This window comes from Schistocerca cancellata, chromosome 2 (assembly GCF_023864275.1).
Source record: "Schistocerca cancellata isolate TAMUIC-IGC-003103 chromosome 2, iqSchCanc2.1, whole genome shotgun sequence".
Taxonomy (NCBI): Eukaryota; Metazoa; Arthropoda; class Insecta; order Orthoptera; family Acrididae; genus Schistocerca; species Schistocerca cancellata.
The window spans coordinates 688,246,308-688,270,283 of NC_064627.1; the positions used below are offsets into that span (position 1 = coordinate 688,246,308).

General features: G+C 45.5%; 1 protein-coding gene across 1 annotated transcript in view; it reads left to right on the plus strand.

Annotated features, from left to right (window-relative positions):
- The first annotated feature begins 2,916 nt into the window (after nucleotides 1-2,916).
- Nucleotides 2,917-23,976, plus strand: part of LOC126162432 (mitochondrial glycine transporter-like) — a 79,467-nt gene continuing 58,407 nt past the window's right edge. Inside the window, exon 1 of the mRNA XM_049918933.1 lies at nucleotides 2,917-2,984. The gene's annotated coding sequence lies outside the window, so the exon portion shown is untranslated. The remainder of the gene's footprint in view (nucleotides 2,985-23,976) is intronic.

Here is a 23,976-nt window from a genome sequence, read left to right on the forward strand (position 1 = left end):
ATATCAGCCATAACAACTACGACAAAATGTACGTGGTAGTCCATTCAATATAAGTGCCAAAATTAATGACCTTTTTACAGTGACTTCATTATTTCCATTCTGACGATACCATCCACAGTCAATAACTTTGTTGTTGCCCGATAAAGCGAACATATGCTGCGCGAGCAACATTATTAATCTGATTTCTAACCTACTTTGCAAGTGGTGGTATTGTTAGAACTTCCACGGGCTCCTCTAACTGTAACTTATTCACATCCAAATAGTCCATTACTGTAAGTCGCTCATACCCATCCATTCCCCCTTGCCCATTATCATTAACTCATTCAGCCCGACTCGTTGTCATTATCTCTTTGTGTCTCTCTGTCACTTTCTCCTGTCTTACAGCCACAGTCTCCTTCGTTCTGTCCTATTATTAGTGTCTCCTCTTACTGTCACAGTCTCCCTCTTGCTCTCTCATAATGCTACTGTCTCATTCATTCCTTCCCACTGCTGCTGTCTATTCTCGTTGACACTTCCTCTCTCTTTCTCGCTGTCATTGTAGTTGTTACTCAGTATCACAGCTACTCTCCCACTTCCACTTTTTCCTCTTTATTCTTGTCCCATTGGCACTGTCTCGTTCACTCTTTTCCTAGCACTGTTCTGTCACTGTCAACTATGTACCAGTGCCACTATGTCCATATCTTCTCTCACACTGCCTCTGTCTCCTTCATTCTTTCCACACCTCACTCACTGGCTAGTATCCTCCAATATTTATCACTTTTCTATCTCTTTTCCACTGCGTATGTATCCTTTTCTCTCAGCATAAATTTTTTTAAAGGTGCTGAGGAAGATAGAATGAGGCAGCTGGTAACTCACTTTTCAGTCGGAGTGTTTTAAACAGGAGCGTATTAGCCTTCTCTGTGCTCTGGTAGGAGCGTTTTTCCACTGGTTTCCTTCTTTTCCCTGCCACAACAGGGCATATCACTCATATGAAAAGAACTTTATGGGTCAGTAAAATTTTGATAATTTACTTATGTGAAATTGAAATAAAGCAACATTAGTTTTACACTACGGACCGGATTTTACGTGTACAAAAATTTTGCATGTGCTTCAGTGTTAAAAGGTGGAACCCCAGAACCCTCCTGATGATAATGGAGACACTATACGGCATATTTCTCCTTGCTACGTCACTTTATGTTTCTGCCTCACACGTAATTTTACTTGTGTATTTTATGTGTGCAAGTAGGGTAACTTTATACCTCTGTATCTCGGAATCCGATAAAGATGTCAAGAATATTTTGAAGGCTGTTCGAGATAGGGATCTAAGGAACACTTTTTGGCTTTTCTAAGGAATCGCCTAAGAAACTAACGGTGCCTCCACAGGCCTCTTAAGGACCACCGTACATCTGATAAAACTAAAAACGAACCAAACTATTTGCTCCATTTGCCTAAGCTGGAGGAAGTGTACAGTATTCATAGTTTTACCCTTTACTGTAGGATAGTGGCACTAAAACGATGCATCTGTTGAGTATACAAATGGTCCCTTGTCCAGGGGCTAACCAAAACACTTGACCCTACTACCCTTTCACCAATAGAACCCGAGTTACGAACTCTAGAAGAATTCCGTTTATATGCGAGGCGTTTTGGGACATTTTAGGTTGCATATGTTCTCACATGCGTGCCGATTCCTTATTTACCCGACAACTAGCGTGATTTTCTAACGAAACAAGTTATTCAGTATTCAATAACATTCGTTTCCTTACATCCGAGGTTCCTTTTTGGCTTTTTCGTGTATCATGTGTTGTCCATCAGAAAATTACTATGTACCGGGTGATCAAAAAGTCAGTATAAATTTGAAAACTTAATAAACCACGGAATAATGTAGATAGAGGTAAAAATTGACACCCATGCTTGGAATGACATGAGGTTTATTAGAACCAAAAAAAAAAAAAAACCATATTACTAGACGCGTGAAAGATCTCTTGCGCGCGTCGTTTGGTGATGATCGTGTGCTCAGCCGCCACTTTCGTCATGGTTAGCCTCCCAGATCCCCAGACCTCAGTCCGTGCGATTATTGGCTTTGGGGTTACCTGAAGTCGCAAGTGTATCGTGATCGACCGACATCCCTAGGGATGATGAAAGACAATATCCGACGCCAATGCCTCACCATAACTGCGGACATGCTTTACATTGCTGTTCACAACATTATTCCTCGACTACAGCTATTGTTGAGGAACGATGGTGGACATATTGAGCATTTCCTGTAAAGAATATCATATTTGCTTAGTCTTACTTTGTTATGCTAATTATTGCTATTCTGATTAGATAAAGCGCCATCTGTCGGACATTTTTTGAACGTTTGTATTTTTTTGATTCTAATAAAACCCCATGTCATTCCAAGCTTATGTGTCAATTTGCACCTCTCTAGCTACATTATTCCGTGATTTATTCAGTTTTCAAATTTATACTGACTTTTTGAACACCCATTTCGAGAAAGAAACGTACTCTACCCCAGCGTTGCCCCAGATTAGACGGAACACTCTCGTGGTGGTGCCTGCACCGTTGCCTGTGACTCGCCGACGTTGCCCCAGCCTGTGCTCGCGCCGTCACTTCTTCGATCACACATTCTGCTCGGCCACGAAACAGAAACCCCGTTCGATGACGAAACCGAATCTGTTAACGGTGTCCGCGTGGCTGAGTGCTGAGGAACAGTTAGCTTCGAGCGACAGTGTGTCCCGCGTCCGTTGCTCTTCGTACGACAAACGTCGGGCTGATTCTGCAGGTATATCAGCAGCGCGACGCACACGCAATTAGCGTCAGCGGCAGTGAAATTTTCTCAGTTATTTACAGAGCGGTCGCGTGAGATACGGGGGATGATGACGCGCGGCCCGGCCAGATACTGGAGTGGCGTGCTCTTCCGCGAGGATTGGGCAACGGTCTACCAGGCGCCGACCGCAGAGCTGGCCATCTGAGGCGAAGACCCCCAGCAGACAGCTGACTTTCCGGTGAGTACGCGCTCGCTAACCGCTGAAATTAGAGAATTTTTTCTGAACTTCCCAGGAAAAAATTTCATTTGACACATTTCGTTTAACCTTCGGTCAGGTACAAGATGATGGAAGTTGCTTCCTCATAGCAGAGCTTAACACAGTGTTTCTCTCACCGTACATATTGCTTATTTTTCATTATAACATTCCAAAAGTGGTGCAGCGGTAGAGTCGTTGTCGGATCGACGGTGATACAAATCTCCATCCGGTCATCCAAAGTTAGCTTTCCCGTCATTTCCCTAAATCGCTTAAGGCAAATGCTGGGATGCTTCCTTTGGAAGAACGCGTCGATTTCCTTCCCCGTCAGTCCCTAGTCGGAGCTTATAGACTGTTTCTAGTGATGTAGTCGTCAACTGAAAGTTAAATCGTAATTTTCCCTCCTTTCCCTCCTTTTCCCTCCTTTCTTTCTTCTGTGTGGTCGAACATCCTCTTATAGGACGATGCAGTGACCTCTTTCATCGTCATAAAAATAATCAACGTGTAATAATCAAAGACGCCATATCTGTAGGCCTAGAGAGTCGCCGGCCGCTGTGGTTGTTCTAGGCGCTTCAGTCCGGAACAACGCGGTTGCTACGGTCGCAGGTTCGAATCCTGCCTCAGGCATGGACGTGTGTGCTGTCCTTAGGTTAGTTAAGTTTAAGTAGTTCTAAGTCTAGGGGACTAATGACCTCCGATGTTAAGTCCCGCGGTGCTTAGAGCCATTTGAACCATCTGAAACCTCGAAAAGCACTAAAAGGAAAATAAGCACACTTCTTTGAGGTAACCGCGGCTAGTCCTTCTTAGGATACCTTCCCAGTGAAAACAGCATGTTGACTCGTGTGATTGGAGCGCCTTGAATCAAATCGCATAGCTAATCTGATCATTGGTAACAACCTATATTATTTGCTGGGTAACAAAGGGCGACTATAATGAAAGTATTGCAAAAGTCAAAAATACAAGGTGATTTTTTCCACTGTACACAAACTTTAGGGATTGATCGATTAGAGGATACAGAACAAAAAAGGTCTAATGAACTTATGTCTGGAAATGCATGGTTTCCATGCTAGAGACCATTTATTCAGTTATACATTGTTATAGAGACTACCATCTAATATGCATTGTACCATGCAGCCACAGTTAACACTATGTGTTAAAAATGGTTTCCACGTGCCTGAACGCATGCGTGTACGTTGCCGTAACATTTTCTGTTTCACGCATTCATATTGGCCAGGCTACATCCGAACAGTGTCAAAGGCAGCATGAATACGCTGCTCCAGTGTTTCCACATCTGGAATGGGCTCTCCATAAACGACACTTTCGAGGTGGCTCCACAACCGAAAATGGCACTATGTTAGAGCCATTTGAACCATTTTGAACATAGAGAGTCACGGCTCCTCGCGGAAAGCAATCAAAGTCTCTGTCACTATCAGAAAGCATACCACACCACACAAACGGCGTAGGTCCAGAAAGTTTCGAAACTGGATTAATAAAAAAGACAGAGAAAAGTTAAAATGATGGTTTTGATGACTCAGGTGTTCTACATAGCGTCCCCCACTTTACAAGCACGTAACAACCATGTGGAACCGTCAGAAAAGTCCTTTGGGATGTTGCTCAACTCGCGCGTGACATTGGTTTAAATACTTTAAAAATTAACACATACAGTGTCGATCGCAAAACACTTATTTCTATTGTAAGCGGTTTCGGTATTTGACCATCCTCAGACCCTCATATCATGATGGTAGGCAGTGGCGACGAATGGAGTGGGCGTTGTACCTCCAAGAACGTCATCAGTTGACGTCCGTGGAGTTACAGCATCCGCTCCATTCCCTCCATCGACTACCATCATGGTGTGAAGGTCCGAGGATGGTCAAATACTCACAAAAACGGGTTACCTTCGAAATAAATGTTTTGTGGTCGAGACTGTTTGTGTCCATTTTTAAATTACTTTTAGCCAGACTGCTGTTTCTCCATGAGAAATGTTTTAAAAAAATATTGGTTTAAATGTCGATTACCTCATCAAAGCGTTATCCTTTATGTGAATTTCTGCACTTTATCGTTTTGTGGCAGGTTCGTCTTGATAACGCCAAGTCTCACCACCCGTGACTATTTTTCCCGGAAAAGGATTGTCCGTGTTTGGCATTTCTATCAAGTCGCAGCAGGCTACCACGAGCGGTCGTTTTTGTTCGGGAGTCATGGTGTGCGGGACAAACTCTGCGCGCACTTTGCCCTTCTTCAAAACATTCTGGAGAATATCTTCAACACTTATATAGATATGTTACTCCATTGCGATTGCGGTCGCACCTCCACTACATAACACTGCCTGTTCACAACTGACTGGTCGTAAGCAGATCTCTTGTTCACAGTTGTTAGTTCAAGCTGCCACCGTACAGATGCGCTGACGTCGCTTGTACGCTAGTAAGTAAATCAGTCTCGGAACTTCTTGGACGAACAGTATAGGTGCTGCCAGGCCAGTAGTCACACCATCCACGCATTCTTACTAACGTTTTTAAATTTTAGAGCCCTGTGTTGATGTTACTTTGCAATTTATACCGAGACTGGTACGCGAAGAGAGAGAGAGAGATTCTTCATAGACCTGCAGGTCATTGTACACTTTGTCGTGCCCGTAGCAACAGTTATACCACATCCATAGCAGGGAGTACTTCATCGCATTATAATGATGAGAACGAGATACGATGGACTAGCGACTGACCAATGCATGTAGACAGTCATTTTTCACTCCGTCCATACGCGAAAGAAAGAAGACAGAGAGTCTCTGACGTCGGACATGCGGAATACGCATTTATTAGGTAGGTGCATAGGTTCGTAGCATTTTTCCGTAACTTTAATAAACACAACAGAGACGCACAACAGAAACTTTAGTCATCAGTAACATAAATTCCTTCACTATTTGCAACAGTCTACCAAAGTTGAAGTAACGATTCGATTCCGCCACTATAGAAATCAAGTGGTTTTGAGGCGAAGAACTCGTCGAGCCATGCTCGGAGAGCATTTGATCCGGGAAGGGAGTTCCTTGAAGGTTGTTCGATAGAGAGCGGAAAAGATGAAAATCCCAGGGCGCAAATCAGGCGAATAAGGTGGGTGCGTAATGACATTCCAACCCAACTCCTTTATAGCGTCTTTTTGTCAGTCTAGCAGAATGCGAGCGAGCTTTATCGTGGAGTGGCATCACTTCCCGCAGTCTTCCTGGTCGTTGTTCTTTGACTGCGTCTGCAAGACATCTCAGTTATTGACAATGAATGGCACCAGTGATTATGACACCTCAGGGAGGCAATTCGTAATACAAAACACCGTCGCTCTTCCACTAGATGGCCGGCCGGAGTGGCCGAGCTGTTCTAGGCGCTGCAGTCTGGAGCCGAGCGACCGCTACGATCGCAGGTTCGAATCCTGCCTCGGGCATGGATGTGTGTGATGTCCTTAGGTTAGTTAGGTTTAATTAGTTCTAAGTTCTAGGCGACTGATGACCTCTGAAGTTAAGTCGCATAGTGCTCAGAACCATTTGAACCATTTTTTCCACCAGATGCATAACATTATCTTTTGTGGACGCACGCCGGTTTTTGTATTGGGAGTTGCTGCTTTGTTTGGGCTCAACCATCCCTTCCTTTCCCCAACATTGGCATAAAGACACCATCTCTCCTCTCCAGTCACAATACAGGATAGGAATGGCCGGTGTTGCTCACGAGTCAGTTGATGACGAGCAAGCAGAGATGGCCACCTGCTGGTTTTTGTGATTTTGGCCTAGAGCTTGCGCTGCCCGTGCACCCGATTTTGGAACCTCCCTCGTTGTATGCAAATGTTGCACAATGGTGGAATGATCACAGTTCATCACATTTGCCAGTTCTCTAGTACACTGACGTGGTTCGTTGTGAATTAATGCGTTTAAACGATCTTCATCAAATCTCAAAGGTCTTCCTGAACGTGGAGAGTAACTAATGTCGAAATGATCCTCCTTAAAACAATAAAATCATTTTCTTGCCTTGTTCTGTCCAATGGAATTATCCCAATGCACAACGCAAATGTTTCTGGCTGCCTCTGCTGCAGTTACCTCTCTACCGAACCCATACTGAAGAATATGTCTGGAATGTTCCGATTTCTGCACTTGGCACTTTTATTTTGTAGCGTTCACAGCTCCATTCACTATCTCTGAATGACAAAATGGCAATGTGTAAAGTTACGCAGCAACAGTGAACTACAAATAATAAATGACGATCGATAAATAAACTCATAGCAACCGGGATACCAACAAGCAAAACAAAAACTCTACGAACGTATGCACCAATCTAATATAAACTTTCCAAAAACGTTTCACAGCCCTTGCATGTCTGCGAACATGTTTGCACTTAAATTAAAGGAAACTGGGGAATGGAATAAAATGCCTTATTAAATTAAGAAATAGCTTTACTCTTGAATGAGAAAAAACAGTTACCAAAAACAATAACCAAAAATCTGTTCACATCGGTGAAATCTAAATTTACTCCGATATTGCAATATGTCAGAAGTAACAGGCGTTGCGGCGAATACAACCGTTATGAAATATAGGAAATGTATTCGCATTTGCGAAAATAGACAGCCTCCAACTGTAGAATGGAATAACGACACTGAAAATCTGTGTCGGCCTCGGACTCGAACCCGAACTTCCCGCTTTATCGTGAGCGGCCTCTTTAATCACTTACGCTACCCGAGAATGCTTCACAGCCAAACTCAAACTTCCATAAGTCGTCGTCTATGTGTCATTAACCTGCACTCACACACTTACTGCAATTCCCATAGATGGGAGATATTTAATCGAAAGTGCCTCGTATCGGAGGATAAAAACGATATTGTAGTGCCTGTGTAATATGTTCGGTCATTGTTGCTTTGGCCATGCATTGTGGCGACTACGGCCGTTACGAAATGCAGGAAATATATTCGCAGTTGGGACTGCGGGCAACCTCCAACAGTAGAATGGAATGACGACATCACGAGATTTCGTGTCTGGCCGTGAAGCGTTACGGATAGCAGAAATGGTTAATGTGACGACCAGCGAGAAAGCGGGAAATGCAGGTTCGAGCCCCAGTCCGGCACAGATTTTAAATGTAATTTCATTTTACAGTTGGAGGTTGCCCCTATTCGCAACTGCGAATACATTTCCTGACAAAATTAGCACTCGGTAACATTCAATACCGTGCTGCTCCACCTTGTGCCGTGTGACGTGCTTGGGTCCTCCCTGGCTTGCCATCCACAACGTCATACAGACATAGCCCCACAGGCATGTCCTAATCCTCGACGGCAGCCAACTTAAGATCACCACCGGGCCGTTTTTACCATTAAGGAAGACTGAGCGGCCGCATAGACCGGCAAAATTTTAGGCGCCCAAAGGGGAGAAAAAATTAATTTGAAATCAAACAGTGAAAAAAATTGAGCAAATGGGGAGAAAAAATGAAAAGGAGAAAAAACTGAAATACCGAATTGTTTTCAAAAGCATATGGAGCGTACGGAATGGTTACTGAACAAGTCTTTACTTTGATGAAAGTAAAAACATTGCCTTTACCTACCTCAAAACTAAAGCAGCCACTACTGAGTACGAAACGGAAACAAACACGACCCTGATTCATCTCTGATGAGTGCTGGAGCACACGTGCGGGACACGTTGCGATTATGCTGCGACCTGATACCATACCTCTGTCAGTCCCTATTTTTGTTTTTGTCTCTGCAGATCATTTGTCAAGCGTCTGTTATATTATGTGGTTCTGTTGATGTTTTCAGCTCTGCTATTATTTCCTGTGGATAATCGATCACGTACTCACAAGTTAGGTTTTGTACTTCCGTTTCAACATGTACAGAACGGGTAAAAAAAGAGTGCAGTTCAACATACCCATACATAAAAATGTGTTGATTTCTGTTTGTACGAGGAGATTTGCATTGTTGTGTCCTTGAATGTGGGTGGAAGGGAGGGATATCTGGGAGATCGATGGGAATACAAAAGAGGGGGCGTCATTTTTCAGTTCTTGCCTAGGGCGGTATAACACCTAGCAACGGCCTTTGGTCAACGAGTGTGTGAGCGGCCAAGATCTGCAAGTTTCAACCGGTTCCAAGTATGCTCAGTCGCCAGACAAAGCAGACCATTCCATTTGATTGGTCCCTGTCTCCTATAGGAAGATGTTCGCAAACGTGAACGAGGTGGACTCGCGCATTATCTTTCTGAAAAACGAACACACCTCCGAAATCTTGACAGTAGAGCTGGACAATAGATTGGAGGGTCCAGTTCCAAAACGCGCAGACCCCAGTTGCTTTCGACAGCGATAAGCGTTGTTCGATATTCGTGCATGATGCTGGCCCAAAACTTGACTGAGTCACCTCACTACTGAGACATGAACTGACCTGGCGTCCTCCACGTTCTCATATTCTTCTACAACGACTATCAGGCATCATAAAAATTCATCCACTCACCCGTGAAGAGAACCCAATGAAAATAATCGAGATTTCTCCGAGGCCCCATTCTGGCTGTTCCCCTGAACATACACCAGAGCAGACTTTTTTTTTCTTTTTTACAGTTTCCCGTGCCGACAACCCTTTTTGGCCTAAAGTGAAAATGCGTACGCGGTCTAAACATGAAAAGTTCGAGTAATGTTGGCAGATTTACCTGCGAAGGCCGGCCGGCGTGGCCGAGCGGTTCTAGGCGCTACAGTGTGGAAACGAGCGGCCGCTACGGTCGCAGGTTCGAATCTTGCCTCGGGCATGGACGTGTGTGATGTCCTTAGGTTAGTTAGGTTTAAGTAGCTCTAAGTTATAGAGGACTGATGACCTCAGAAGTTAAGTCCCATAGTGCTCAGAGCCATTTGAACAATTTTGACAAGCAAACACGTGTCGCGCTGTCCCGTTCCCGATTGGGTACACAGCGTTGCAGGTTTACTTTTACCCGCATCAGAGTGGTGGCTGTACGTAGCGACTATCTGTAGTCACAGGAGTATTAAAAGAGAGGGCCCCCACTCAAAAATTTAAAGTACGAAAGTCACAAGAATGGTGCAAAACTTTTTTGATAACATCTTTAACGTTATTTTATTTGTCAGTCCTCGGTTGCTGTCAATATTATATTAAAAGCTTTTAGGTTAGGACCACGTCTATGCAACTGAATAAACACATTTGTTTTGGCAGATGTGTTTCGCCTCACTTTATTAAGGCATCATCAGCGGTCTGAAATACAAATACATTTTCATCTGTATACAGCACTTTGCTTGGGTTGTGTACTATTGTACAAGTAAATTGCAAACAGTTCAGACCTAAGCGACTTTAGCTCATTATACGAGGTCTGTTCAAAAAATTACGGAACGTTCGTAATTTCGCGCCAACGGTGTGTTGTGTGGTTGACATCCCTGCAAGCACCTGTTTTTAATGTATAACTGCCGGAAGTTTCACTGTTGTATGTCTGTTAGTTATTTTCAGTGTTGTATTGAGTAGAACTTTGTGTCGCACAGTTTCCGAATTTAGAGATAACAGAGTTAGGGGAGAACTGCGTCTGCATCAAATTTTGCATGAAACTCAAGAAAACCATTACAGATACACACCAAACGATGCAAGAAGACTACGGTTATGAGTGCTTAAACCGTACTCGGTGTTACGAATGTTTCACCCTGTTTAAAAATGGTCGGCGGAAGTTAAAGATGACCCTCGTTCAGTACACCCTTCGACGCTCATGTCAGGAACGTCATTATGAATTTGTTTCACAAGGACATACTTCTAATCGATGGTTCTAGGGGGAAGTGATGCTACGCCTTCGAGAAAATGTGAGTAGGAAAGTACCAGAAATGTGTCGAGACCATTCATGGCTCTTGCATCACGATAAGTCACCCGCACATTCATCCTTGTTGGTATGTGGCAAGTCCACATAAAGCGAAGTCACTCTGCAGCCTCATCCTCCGTAATCTCCAGACCTGGCCCCTGCGGAATTTTTTGTTTCCAAAGTTGAAAACCCCGTTGAAAGGACGAAGATTTGCAACGATAGAAGAGATAAAAGAAAATTCGCAGACGGCGCTTCGTGCGATCCAGAAAGAGGCGTACCAAGACTACTTCCGGAAGTGGAAACGGCGTTGGGAGCGGTGTATCGATTGTAGAGGAAAGTATTTGAAGGAGACCATACACGATAAATAAAAGGTAGACACAGGAAAATTTAGTGGACAAAGTTCTGGAATTTTTTAAAGAGACCTTGTACGTGTTACCTACGGTGTGTCTAGATATTGTTCTACATTTACTCCTGCTGTGCTACTCGTAAAGTTGTTGTCTTGCTGTTCTACCTGTAGCAGTAAACATAATTCACAGCACTGGACACAAACTGCACACAAACACTTTTACACCATATTAATCTCTTTGGTGTTATGCAATACTGCCAGCTCTGAAATGTATTTTGTAATGTTCCACAGCTGGCAACGCTATATAATAGTTAATGGGTCAATAGCGTGGAAAACTGTAACGCAGTTTGTGCCCCTGCTAGAAAATTACCACATGGAGTAGTAGCTGTAGAATCACTGCCTTAATTATGGTACATAACAGATTACATCGATCATCGCCGCTTGTCGTATTTACTGGCCATTATTCGCTAAACACATTATACGTAGTACATTAGGTCTGCATAGTCTTGGTTTGGCTATGGTTGTTCCGTCGGCCTTCCACTTCACGATCACATCACCAACTGTCGATTTGCGCAGCTCTCGAAGTGTTGCGATGTCCTAATGGATTTGTTACCCAGGTGACATCCAGTGAGTAGTTCACGTTCGAAGTCTCTGAGCTTTCCTGACCGAACCATTCTGCTGTTACTGCTACTCTACTGACTACACAGTATACTCTCCGCCTACTTTTATATTGGGGGTTCGGCCTCCTGTGACATCTAGAGGCTGCCGCTTTACAAAAGTGTGTCCTGATACTTTTGATGAGGTAATGTACTTGAGACATCCACTGGTATCTTACTAACCTCGTCCAAGGTGATGATCAGGCGTCAGAAAAATCCTATATTCGTTGCAGAAGGGAATATAAAGCTGTTGAGGCATGTCCCACTTCAGGTGATCCCTTATCCACGTTCTTCGCCCATCACGATAGTGGCTGCTCTGTACTGTTGTTAGTTACGGACACTCAGGCGCCGTATTGATCGTGTCGTTATGGTTTGTGTAGTGTCTCGGCCCACACAGACCGCCCAGGTGCCTCCAAACAGGCAGCCCAGGAGACTACTGCCACGTAGATCCTCAATGGTTCACTTGTCACGATAGCGATTTAATGTTCGAATGATAACGTTGCGATGGGTACCAATTCGACATGAAATTTCTCGTGCTGACAAGTGATAATGCGCGCACACCTTAAGCTTGAAATGTCCCTTCTGTGCGTGTTGACTAACTGTGTGCACAAACTGCACTGTCTCGTGTACGAATGGAGACATAGTGCCTTCAGCTGAAGTGAACTGAGAACCCAGCTTTACTTCTTCCTCTGTTTTGCAAATGGCTGTTAGTGGCGATTACCTGTGGTCAAGAGAGTATGGGGAAAGAGGTTTCCGATCCAAGAAGTACAAACTGCGCGTGTCATGTGGCTGACGCAAACTCCTGTTTCCATTTCATATTACTATTATATTTACTTTTTTTCTCAATCGAACGATTTATTCTTACGAGCATTCGACAGTTCGTAAAATAGGGATACAATGATATGGTAACTGTTAATAAGAGCGAATTGTCAGTTATTAAATGTGAGATCGAAGTCTGCCGCCACGTCGTGGTTCAGTCGTGTTGTTTTGTTTACAGGGAGCAGATACGAAACGGCGCTCTATCTCCAGAGTTCGGCTTCATACTTACAAGACGGTATGAAGGAAAATTAGGATTTAACTTCCGTCGACGACGACGTCGTTTGAGGTGGTGTACGAATTCAGGTTCTGAGAAGAATGGGGAAGGCAAGCGAACATGTCCTTTCAATTAAAGCAATCATCTTGGTGTTCGCCTTTAAACGATTTGTAGAATCAACGGAAAACCTAAATCTAGATTGCTGGACTCCCGAATGCGAGTCCAACATTTCTAATAAGAGTTTTTTTTCCCTTTTGCGAGAAATTTCATTATTATGATTAACGTTTGCTACGCTATCGTAGACCTATTTTCGTGAGCTGCCAAGCACTATTAAAAACAGTATATCATACATTTTTAAAGGACATATTGATGCTGTTAAACTTCAGTGAATAGTTTCGAATATTAATTGTTTATCAAAATAACTTTGATTTGCCGAAAAGCTTTGGTTGACAGAGTTGTTGGATGTCCTCCTGAGGGACATCATGACAGATTCTGTCGCGTTGGATCGTCAGAATCCCGATCTGGTTGGAGGGCCGTGCCCGTAATGCTCCAAGTATTCTCAATCAGGGAGAGATCCGGCGACCTCGCTAGCCAAGGCAGGGTTTGACAAGCACGAGGGTTAGCAATTGAAACTCTCGACGTGTATGGGCGAGCATGATCTTGCTGAAATTTATGCCCAGGATGGCCTGCCATGAAGAGCAACAAAACGAGGCGTAGAATATCAGCGACGCATCACTATGCTGTAAGAGTGCTGTGGATGACAATCAAACAGGTCCTGCTATGAAAAGAAATGGTACTCCGGACCATCACTCCTAGTTGCCGAGCAGTGTGGCGACCGACAGTCTGGTTGGGGCGTCTCCAGATACGCCTTCGGCCTGGAATCTGATTGGCTGGAGTAGAACTGTCTTCAATTATCAGTCCTTCTTCGAGTCCCGATGAGCAGCGAAGACGTAACTGGAGAGTCCCAGATAGCAGTGGAATACCAAACTGATTATAAGCCGTCATATAGCCTGACAGCCAGAAGTGATCGTCTGAGGATCCATTTCTCTTCTGTGCTTAAATTTCAGCAAGATAATCCCCGCCAAAGAGAGTTTCTACACCTTGTCTTCATGCTTCGCAAACCCTACCTTGGCCAGAAATGTCGCCGGATCTCTCCCCAATTGAGAAAGTCTGGGTTATTATTGGCTGGGCACTCCAACCAGATTGGGGCTTTGACGATAAGGAGTGCCGATTGGACAGAGTTTGGCACGGTATCCTTCACGAGAACATTCAGCAAGTCTGCCCGAATAACTGCTTGCATGAGGGCCATGGGTGGACCAAAGTGTTAATGACTTGCTCAGTTAATGAAGATTGTTCTCTTAAAGAAATCATCCAATTTTTCTGAAATTGTAATCAGTTGCTTGTCTGTAAATGTTCATCTTATCTACTGATTTCCGTCCCATTCGGATAATTCCTTCGTGGTGCGTTTCGGCACACCCCCCCCCTGCCCCCCTTAGAGTGTATTACTCATGTTGTGGATCAGGTGGCTCACGCTAAATATTTTCTTTTTATGTGAAGTGTAGGCTACACATTGGCGCATCTAAATATCCTGACTGGTGACTGCGACCTAATATCCAAAAGACGTTCGGGCTCACATGCGGTTCCTCTTCGACGAAATGTCTTGGCTGAAACTCGTCTAGGGTTTGAACCGTACTTGTTGCATTACACGGCCTGAATTAAACACTTGAGATGCTTTGGTTTAATTGTCTGGCTGATGGAAAGTTTGCGAAATTGTATGAAACATATAAAGTTAATATAACATACAATAACAGTAATAATAATAATATTGGGAGCTAAATTAACGACCCATCAACCATGTAGGTCACGTAGTTGTGATTTGGTTAGAATAATGTTTATTCAGAAAGCAAATTAACAGCGAAAATGATCGTATTTAGAGTTACTGTTACACTCGAGAGCATATCCATTTGACACATTTCGATCATTCACAATCTCATCGCGAAATACAAGTCCAATACTCCACCTCGTTATCTACACAAAAAGTTAGAGTTCACACCAGGCTTAGAGACGAAGTCTCACGATACTACACAACGAGAAATTTTCAAAGTCGTTTCACTTCCTAGCTACCTAAAGACCGACCGTCCGCTTTTGCGTCTCCACCAGCAATGTCCACTTTGGTGTCTCCAGCCGAAATGTCCACCTTCGTGTCTGCACCAGCACTCTCTGGGCACAAACAGCTCCTACGGGATTTCTCTATGACGTAGGTTCTCGTCTGTCTCACTCGCACACTACAGCGCTTAGGCCTGATCAGCCTGGCCTCATTCAGCACAATAGACACCTGTGAACTTCCCCATCTCGTGGCGAATCTGCGCTCTTTGTGGTGTGCGGTCCTGGACGACTGGATTCTTTTCACAATTCCTGGAAGGCTGTCTCTTTCGGCCATATGTTTAAATGAGAGCGAAATGCTCGTTAACTCACATAACTCAGGAGTCGTGATACTGAGCTATACAGGGTGAGTCACCTAACGTTACCGCTGGATATATTTCGTAAACCACAACAAATACTGACGAACCGATTTCACAGACCGAACGTGAGGAGAGGGGCTAGTGTAATTGTTTAATACAAACCATACAAAAATGCACGGAAGTATGTTTTTTACCACAAACCTACGTTTTTTTTAAATGGAACCACGTTAGTTTTGTTAGCACATCTGAACATATAAACAAATACGTAATCAGTGCCGTTTGTTGCATTGTAAAATGTTAATTACATCCGGAGATATTGTAACCTAAAGTTGACGCTTGAAACCTCCGACGTTCAGTTGCGTGTTGTAACAAACACGGGCCACGGTCGGCGAGCAGCATCTGCAGAGACATGTTTACGATGACGACCGTGTTTACGAGTGTGGCTGTAGTGCACTGTTGTGGTTTGGTCTAGCTGTCGCAGTGTCCGCATGTAGCGCTTGCTGCTATTGTTATTCTGCATTCGTCTCCGCACGCAGACCAACTGTAGTACACCGTGTTACCAGACGTCTGTGATAGTGTAGTGTTGTAGGAACTGTGACCATGGTGTATTCGAACTCTGAAAAGGCGGAGATGATACTCATCTAAGGCGAGTGTCGACGAAATGCAGCTGAAGCCTGCAGGGTGTATGCAGAACGGTACCCGGACAGAGAGCATCCAACGTGCCGCACATTGCAAAACATCTACCGCCAACTGAATGCAACAGGTATGGTCGTAGCACGCAAACGGGTCCGTAACAGGCCTGTAACAGGAGAAGCGGGTGCAGTTGGTGTGTTAGCTGCTGTTGCCATGAACCCACACATGAGTACACGGGACATTGCGAGAGCCGGTGGACAGAGTCAAAGTAGTGTCATCCGCATACTGCATCGTCACCGCTTTCACCCGTTTCATGTGTCGCTACATCAGCAATTACATGGTGATGACTTTAATCATCGAGTGCAATTCTGTCAATGGGCATTAACAGAGAATGCTTTGCAGTTCTACCTGTTTACCGATGAAGCGGGTTTCACAAACCACGGGGCAGTGAATCTACGGAACATGCATTACTGGTCCGTGGACAATCCTCGCTGGCTGAGACAGGTAGAGCGACAGCGACCGTGGACTGTAAATGTATGGTGCGGAATCATTGGCGACCACCTCATTGGTCCTCACTTCATTGCAGGGGCCCAAACAGCTGCAACATACATCGCGTTTCTACAGAATGATCTGCCAACGTTGCTCGAAAATGTCCCACTGGAAACGCGTCGACGTATGTGGTATCAGCATGATGGTGCACCTGCACATTCCGCAATTAACACTAGGCTGACCCTTGACAGGATGTTCGACGGGCGTTTCATAGGACGTGGAGGACGCATAAATTGGCCAGCCCGTTCTCCTGATCTTACATCTCTGGACTTCTTTCTGTGGGGTACGTTAAAGGAGAATGTGTACCATGATGTGCCTACAACCCCAGAGGATACGAAACAACGTATTGTGGCAGCCTGCGGCGACATTACACCAGATGTACTACGGCGTGTACGACATTCATGACGCCAGAGATTGCAATTGTGTGCAGCAAATGATGGCCACCACATTGGACATCTATTGGCCTGACATGTCGGGACACACTCTATTCCACTCCATAATTGAAAACGGAAACCACGTGTGTACGTGTACCTCACCCCTCATGGTAATGTACATGTGCGTCAGTGAAAAAGACCAATAAAAAGGTGTTAGTATGTGGAGGTAATGTGCTGTTCCAGTCTCTTCTGTACCTAAGGTCCATCACCGTTCCCTTTGGATCCCTACGTAATTCGGTGCTCTCCGATCGAACAGCGGAGGAGTGGTACTCAAGCGTCAACTTTAGGTTACAATATCTCCGGATGTAATTAACATTTTACAATGCAACAAACGGCACTGATTACGTATTTATTTATATGTTCAGACGTGCTAACAAAACTAACGGGGTTCCATTTAAAAAAACGTAGGTTTGTGTTAAAAAACATACTTCCGTGCATTTTTTTATGGTTTGTATTAACCAATTACACTAGCCCCTTCTCACCTTCGGTCTGTGGAGTCGATTCGTCAGTATTTGATGTGGTTTACGAAATATATCCAGCGGTAATGTTAGGTGACTCATCCTGTATATCGCAGCAGTCAGCATACTTGTCTGCTTGCCTGCCATGCTGACTAAGGATTTACGTGGTTTCTCTATATTTATAAAAGCGAACAGCCGGCCGCGGTGGTCTCGCGGTTCTAGGCGCTCAGTCCGGAACCGCGCGACTGCTACGGTCGCAGGTTCGAATCCTACCTCGGGCATGGATGTGTGTGATGTCCTTAGGTTAGTTAGGTTTAAATAGTTCTAAGTTCTAGGGGACTGATGACCACAGATGTTAAGTCCCATAGTGCTGAGAGCCATTTGAACCATTTTAAAAGCGAACTCCTAATGGATTCCTTTGTGAAGGATACGGCCCTTTCTCTTCCATCTCCTTACTCTATTCGAGTGTCTGGTCCATATCTAGTGACATAATTACCTACCGGTCCGGTCATTAAAACCTAACCTTACATTTCTTCGAACTTGCGATTTCCGCATCACGGAGCAGCGGCGCTACTACTAAGCCAAGTTCGTCCACGTATTTCAATAACTACGACAGATATGGTACTCTCATCACCATTTAATTTTTTGATGCTCTCACAGCAGATGTGATTGCAGAACACGTGGGAATTGGCTTCTGCCTCTTTATTCAGGCCACAAAACCTTCATTTTTTGCCCAGATATGTTTCTGTTTATTTGTTCTATCGTCAGTGAGATCTATTGTACTGAAGTCTAAAAATACAACGTACATAGTTCTTAACTGAAAAATAAACGCGAATTTCTTATCTGCTGCCATATTTCATGTGTTCCCAGTCTCAATAAGCTGTTAATATATCAGCAGCAGCAGGCTGCTCTCAAAACCCGTAATCTGAACTGCAAGGACGATAGCTTTTACAGCATTAAAACCATCTACAGGCATGACAATGATGAAGTACGCGTAAACTAAGTTGACACTCGGCGCGGCGGCTGATGGGAGCGACCATAAAGGCATCTCCCACTTACAGTCACTCTCAGCAGCCACCACTCCGAGTGTTAACTTAGTTTACGCCTGTCATATGTGCTAGTAGTCGGTTGTATTGAGTCAGTGCAGTAAGATGTGTCAACGTGGAATCGTGACAGAAGGGCAGAAGGAGTTCCCGTTGCGTTTTTCCGGCTGATAGAATCTTCCATTCTTGATATGAGCATCCACTGCAGCAATATTTCATATTCTGATATTTCGGCTGTTAGCCAGACAGCCAACTTCAAGGATGGTACAGTATAAATCGCACTATGTGATCAAAAGTATCCAGACACTAGCTGAAAATGACTTACAAGTTCGTGGTGCCCTTCATTGGTAATGCTCGAATTCAATATGGTGTTGACCCACCCTTAGCCTTGACAGCTTCCACTCTCGCAGGCCTACGTTCAATCAGGTGCTGGAAGGTTGCTTGGGGAATGGTAGCCCATTCTTCACGGAGTGCTGCACTGAGGAGAGGTATCGATGTCGGTCGGTGAGGCCTGGCATGAAGTCGGCGTTCCAAAACATCCCAAATATGCTCTGTAAGTTTCAAGTCAGGACTCGGTGCAGACCAGACTATTACAGGGATGTTACTGTCGTGTAACCACTCCGCTATAGGCCGTGCATTATGAACAGGTGCTTGATCGTCTTGAAAGATGCAATCGCCATCCCCAAATTGCTCTTCAATAGTGGGGAACAAGAAGGCGCTTAAAACATCAATGTAGGCCTGTGCTGTGATCGTGCCACGCAAAACAACAACGGGTGCAAGCCTCCTCCATGAAAAACACGACCACACCATAACACCACTGCCTCCGAATTCTACTGTTGGCACTACACATGCTGACAGATGATGTTCACCGGGCATTCGCCGTACCCTCTAATGTTTACGTTCCTTACACCAAGCGAGGCGTCGTTAGGCATTTACCAGCGTGTGTGTGGCTTATGAGCAGCCGCTCGACCATGAAATCCAAGTTTTCTCCCCTCCTGCTAAACTGTCATAGTACCTGCAGTGGATCCTGATGCATTTTGGAATTCCTGTGTGATGGTCTGGATAGATGTCTGCCTATTCAACATTACGACCCTCTTCAATTGTCGGCGGGTCTCTCTCAGTCAACAGACGAGGTCGGCCTGTACGCTTTTGTGCTGTACGCGTCCCTTCACGTTTCCACTTCACTAACACATCGGAAACAGTGGACATAGTGATATTTAGGAGTGTAGAAATCTCGGGTACAGACGTATGGCACAAATGACACCCAATCACCTGACCAGGTTCTAATTCCGAGATTTCCGCGGAGCGCCCCATTTTGCCTTCTCACGATGACTAATAACTACTGAGGTTACAGATATGGAGTATCTGGCAGTAGGTGGCAGCACAATGCAGCTAATATGAAAAACGTGTGTTTTTGGGGGTGTCCGGATACTTTTGATCACATAGTGTATACGACACAGTGAATTAGGTTGTCCGAGTTGTTGGTAAATCAACACTGATTTTCAAAATGTCAGCAAGAAACGATGTACCTCCGGAAGCCGTTTAACACAGTGTAACAACTTTGGCTCTACAAAGTTCCTGACCGGCAAGGATCGTAGACCACACACCTTGTCACTGACAATCTGTCTTAAATCCGACACGAATTGCTCCCATCTTTCAAGATGGCGACAGCCCTATTCACAGGGCTGCACTGAGACGTTACTGATCTGACGAGATCCTTGACTGGCCAGCCCAGTCACAGATATTGATCCTATGGAAAATTTCTCGGAGTGCTTGGAACTCTGGATGAAGAGTAGCAATCAGTATCGCACAATTCAAGACATGTACTGTCCACTAATATGTCCACAACTCAAAAGAGTGAATAACCACCTTTTGCAGCTTGGGCCGCTGTGAGTCGTGCGGGAAGAGAGTCGATGACGTTCTGGAAGATACCGACAGGGATGTGGAGCCATGCCTACTCCAGTGCCCTGGACTGCTGCTCTAGGTTTCTCAGTCAAGCATCTGCGATGCGAATAGCCCGGTCGAGGTGGCTGCGCAAATTGTCTATTAGATTTTAATCTGGGGAGTTGGTGCCCAGGGATGTATAGTAAACTAATCCTGGTGCTCTTTGACCCATGCATGTACGCTGCAATCTGTGTGACATGTTGCGTTGTCCTGCTAGTAGATGCCATCGTGCCGAGATAAACAAACTGCATGTAGGATTAAACATGGTTTCCAAGGATAGACACACACATTTGTTGATCCATCGTGCCTTCCAGAATGACTAGGTCGCCCAGGGAATGCCACGAAAACATTCCCCAGTCCATAATACTTCCCTCTCCAGCCTAGACCCTTACGACGATTGTTGCAGGGTGTTAATCATCTGTCCGATGGAGCATAAAACGTGATTCATCTGAAAAACCCACCTGTCGCTGACGTCCAGTTGCGGCACTGGCGTGCAAATTCCAGCCTTTGTCGCCAATGAACAGCAATCGGCAAGAGTGCCTGAACCGGGCGCTTGTTGCAGAGGTCAGTAAGCATTTTGGCAATGCTTCCACCCTTGGCCCGAAAGCCAATGGTCATGCCCTTTCGGACGTCAGGTAAACCACTCCGTTTCCGCATTACGACAACGATTGCATTGTTTTAAACGTCCCCCCGACGCGCTTTATATACCCTCCACTGCTCGTTCTCCCAGCGCCCGTCAGTAAGTGGTTAATATTATTGCATGTTGATGCCGAACCAAAAAAATGGTTCAAATGGCTCTGAGCACTATGGGACTTAACATCTATGGTCATCAGTCCCCTAGAACTTAAAACTACTGAAACCTAACTAACCTAAGGACAGCACACAACACCCAGCCATCACGAGGCAGAGAAAATCCCTGACTCCGCCGGGAATCGAACCCGGGAACCCGGGCGTGGGAAGCGAGAACGCTACCGCACGACCAGAGATGCGGGCGGATGCCGAACCGAGGCGGTAGTCACATTCATGTGACTGGACTGTGTATCATCAATGAGCGGCTTCAGGTGCATGCAGCATACCTTACGAAACTTGTGGCCTCTCTTCCTCGCTGAGGCTATTATCGAGGCTGTGTTAAATCTCGTTAGCGTCATGTCACCTGAGGGTGACTAATTTTTTGTCTGGTACTTACGCATGCTTTGATTAATAATGTGGAGCGTTTGAAATGAATCGCTTTGGGCAGCGCTGCAAGTTGTTTAACGAGCATGTTTACCCAGATGTAAGTTTCCACCGGCAGCAGCAGCGGCTGTGAGACGTTGCCACGCGACCTGGGCCGTGGCCGGCGCTATCTGGGGTCAGCGGCGCCCCCCGCGAGTTTCCAGATAACCCGCCGGCCGCTGGACGGAAGCCAACGGGCCCAGCGGCGGCACGCCAGCCTGCGTCCTCGCGCCGCCAACCTGGACATCCGGCCAGGCCAGGTGTCTGCACCGCCGCGTCCCCCCAGCAGCCAGCAGGAGAGCAGAACAAGGGCTGCAATTAACGGAGGGTCATTCCAAAACCAAACTCTGCCTCCAAATCTGGCAGCAAAACCAAAGACATTTTGATAGTATGTAATGTACACTAGCGGCAAGATACAGTCAATACATCCACTGCGCAATAGCGATGGTAATATTACCTAAGACAGCGCCACTGAAGTGGAGTTACTAAAGATACACTACTGGCCATTAAAATTGCTACACCACGAAGATGACGTGCTACAGACGCGAAATTTAACCGACAGGAAGAAGATGCTGTGATATGCAAATGATTAGCTTTTGAGACCATTCACACAAGGTTGGCGCCGGTGGCGACACCTACAACGTGTTGACATGAGGAAACTTTCCAAGCGATTTCTCATACAAAAACAGCAGTTGACCGGCGTTGCCTGGTGAAACGTTGTTGTGATGCCTCGTGTAAGGAGAAATGCGTACCATGACGTTTCCGACTTTGATAAAGGTCGGATTGTAGACTATCGCGATTGTGGTTAATCGTATCGCGGCATGACTGTTAGCAGAATATGGAATCGGTGGGTTCAGTAGGGTAATACGGAACGCCGTGCTGGATCCCAGTGGCCTCGTATCACTAGTAGTCGAGATGACAGGCATCTTATCCACATGACTGAACGGATCGTGCAGCCACGTCTCGATCCCTGTGTCAACAGATGGGGACGTTTGCAAGAAAACAACCATCTGCACCAACAGCTCGATGACGTTTGTAGCAGCATGGACTATCAGCTCGGAGACCATGGCTGCAGTTACCATTGACGCTACACCACAGACAGGAGCGCCTGCGATGGTGTACTCAACGACGAACCTGGGTGCACGAATGGGAAAACGTCATGTTTTCGGATGAATCCAGGTTCTGTTTATAGCATCATGATGATCCGTGTTTGGCGACATCGCGGTGAACGCACATTGGAAGCGTGTATTCGTCATCGCCATACTGGCGTGTCACCCGGCGTGATGGTATGAGGTGCCATTGGTTACACATCTCGGTCACCTCTTGTTCGCACTGACGGCACGTTGAACAGTGGACGTTACATTTCAGATGTGTTACGACCCGTTTCTCTACCCTTCATTCGATCCCTGCGAAACCCTACATTTTAGCCGGATAATGCACGACCGCATGTTGCAGGTCCTGTACGGGACTTTCTGGATACAGAAAATGTTCGACTGCTGCTCTGGCCAGCACATTCTCCAGATCTCTCACCAACTGAAAACGTCTGGTCAATGGTGGCCGAGCAACTCGCTCGTCACAATACGCCAGTCACTACTCTTGATGAACTCTGGTATCGTGTTGAAGCTGCATGGGCAGCTGTACCTGTACACGTCATCCAAGCTCTGTTTGACTCAATTCCCAGGCGTATCAAGGCCGTTATTACGGCCAGAGGTGGTTGTTCTGGGTACTGATTTCTCAGGATCTATGTACCCAAATTGCGTGAAAATGTAATCACATATCAGTTCCAGTATAATATATTTGTCCAAGGAATACCCGTTTATCATCTGCATTTCTTCTTGGTGTAGCAATTTTAATGGCCAGTAGTGTAGTTCTCCAGTCGGCCCCCTTAGCTGACTGGTCAGCGTGTCTGATTGCCGTGCAGTCGGCCTCGGTGTAATGCAGCAACTTAAGTCTCTCAAAAAGGCAACTCTTCTAGTCTAAACTCACTACCAATTAGATTCCTTTCATACGAAGGGCGTTCCGTTAGTAATGCAACACTTTTTTTGTCTCGGTCAACTTGGGTTGAAAAAATGCCGACCTTACTGTGAGATATCGTGTAATATTCCCGCTTCAGCCCCAATAGTTTCATGAATTTCCGGTGGGTGGCGATAGCGTCGCTATAAATAGCCTTCAAACTGGCGTCTGTAACGGAGTTGCGTTCAAAGCAGAGAAAGTCAATGAGCTTCTTTTGGTGGAAAACCAGAGCATCGCAGATATTCATAGGAGCTTGCAGAATGTCTACGGAGACCTTGCAGTGAACAAAAGCACATTGTGTCGTTGGGCGGGGCGCCTGTCGTCATCCCAACAAGGATGCGGATACGTGTCCGATCTCCCGCGTGCCGGCCAGCTGTACACAGCTGTGACTCCTGCAATGTCTGAACGTGCGGA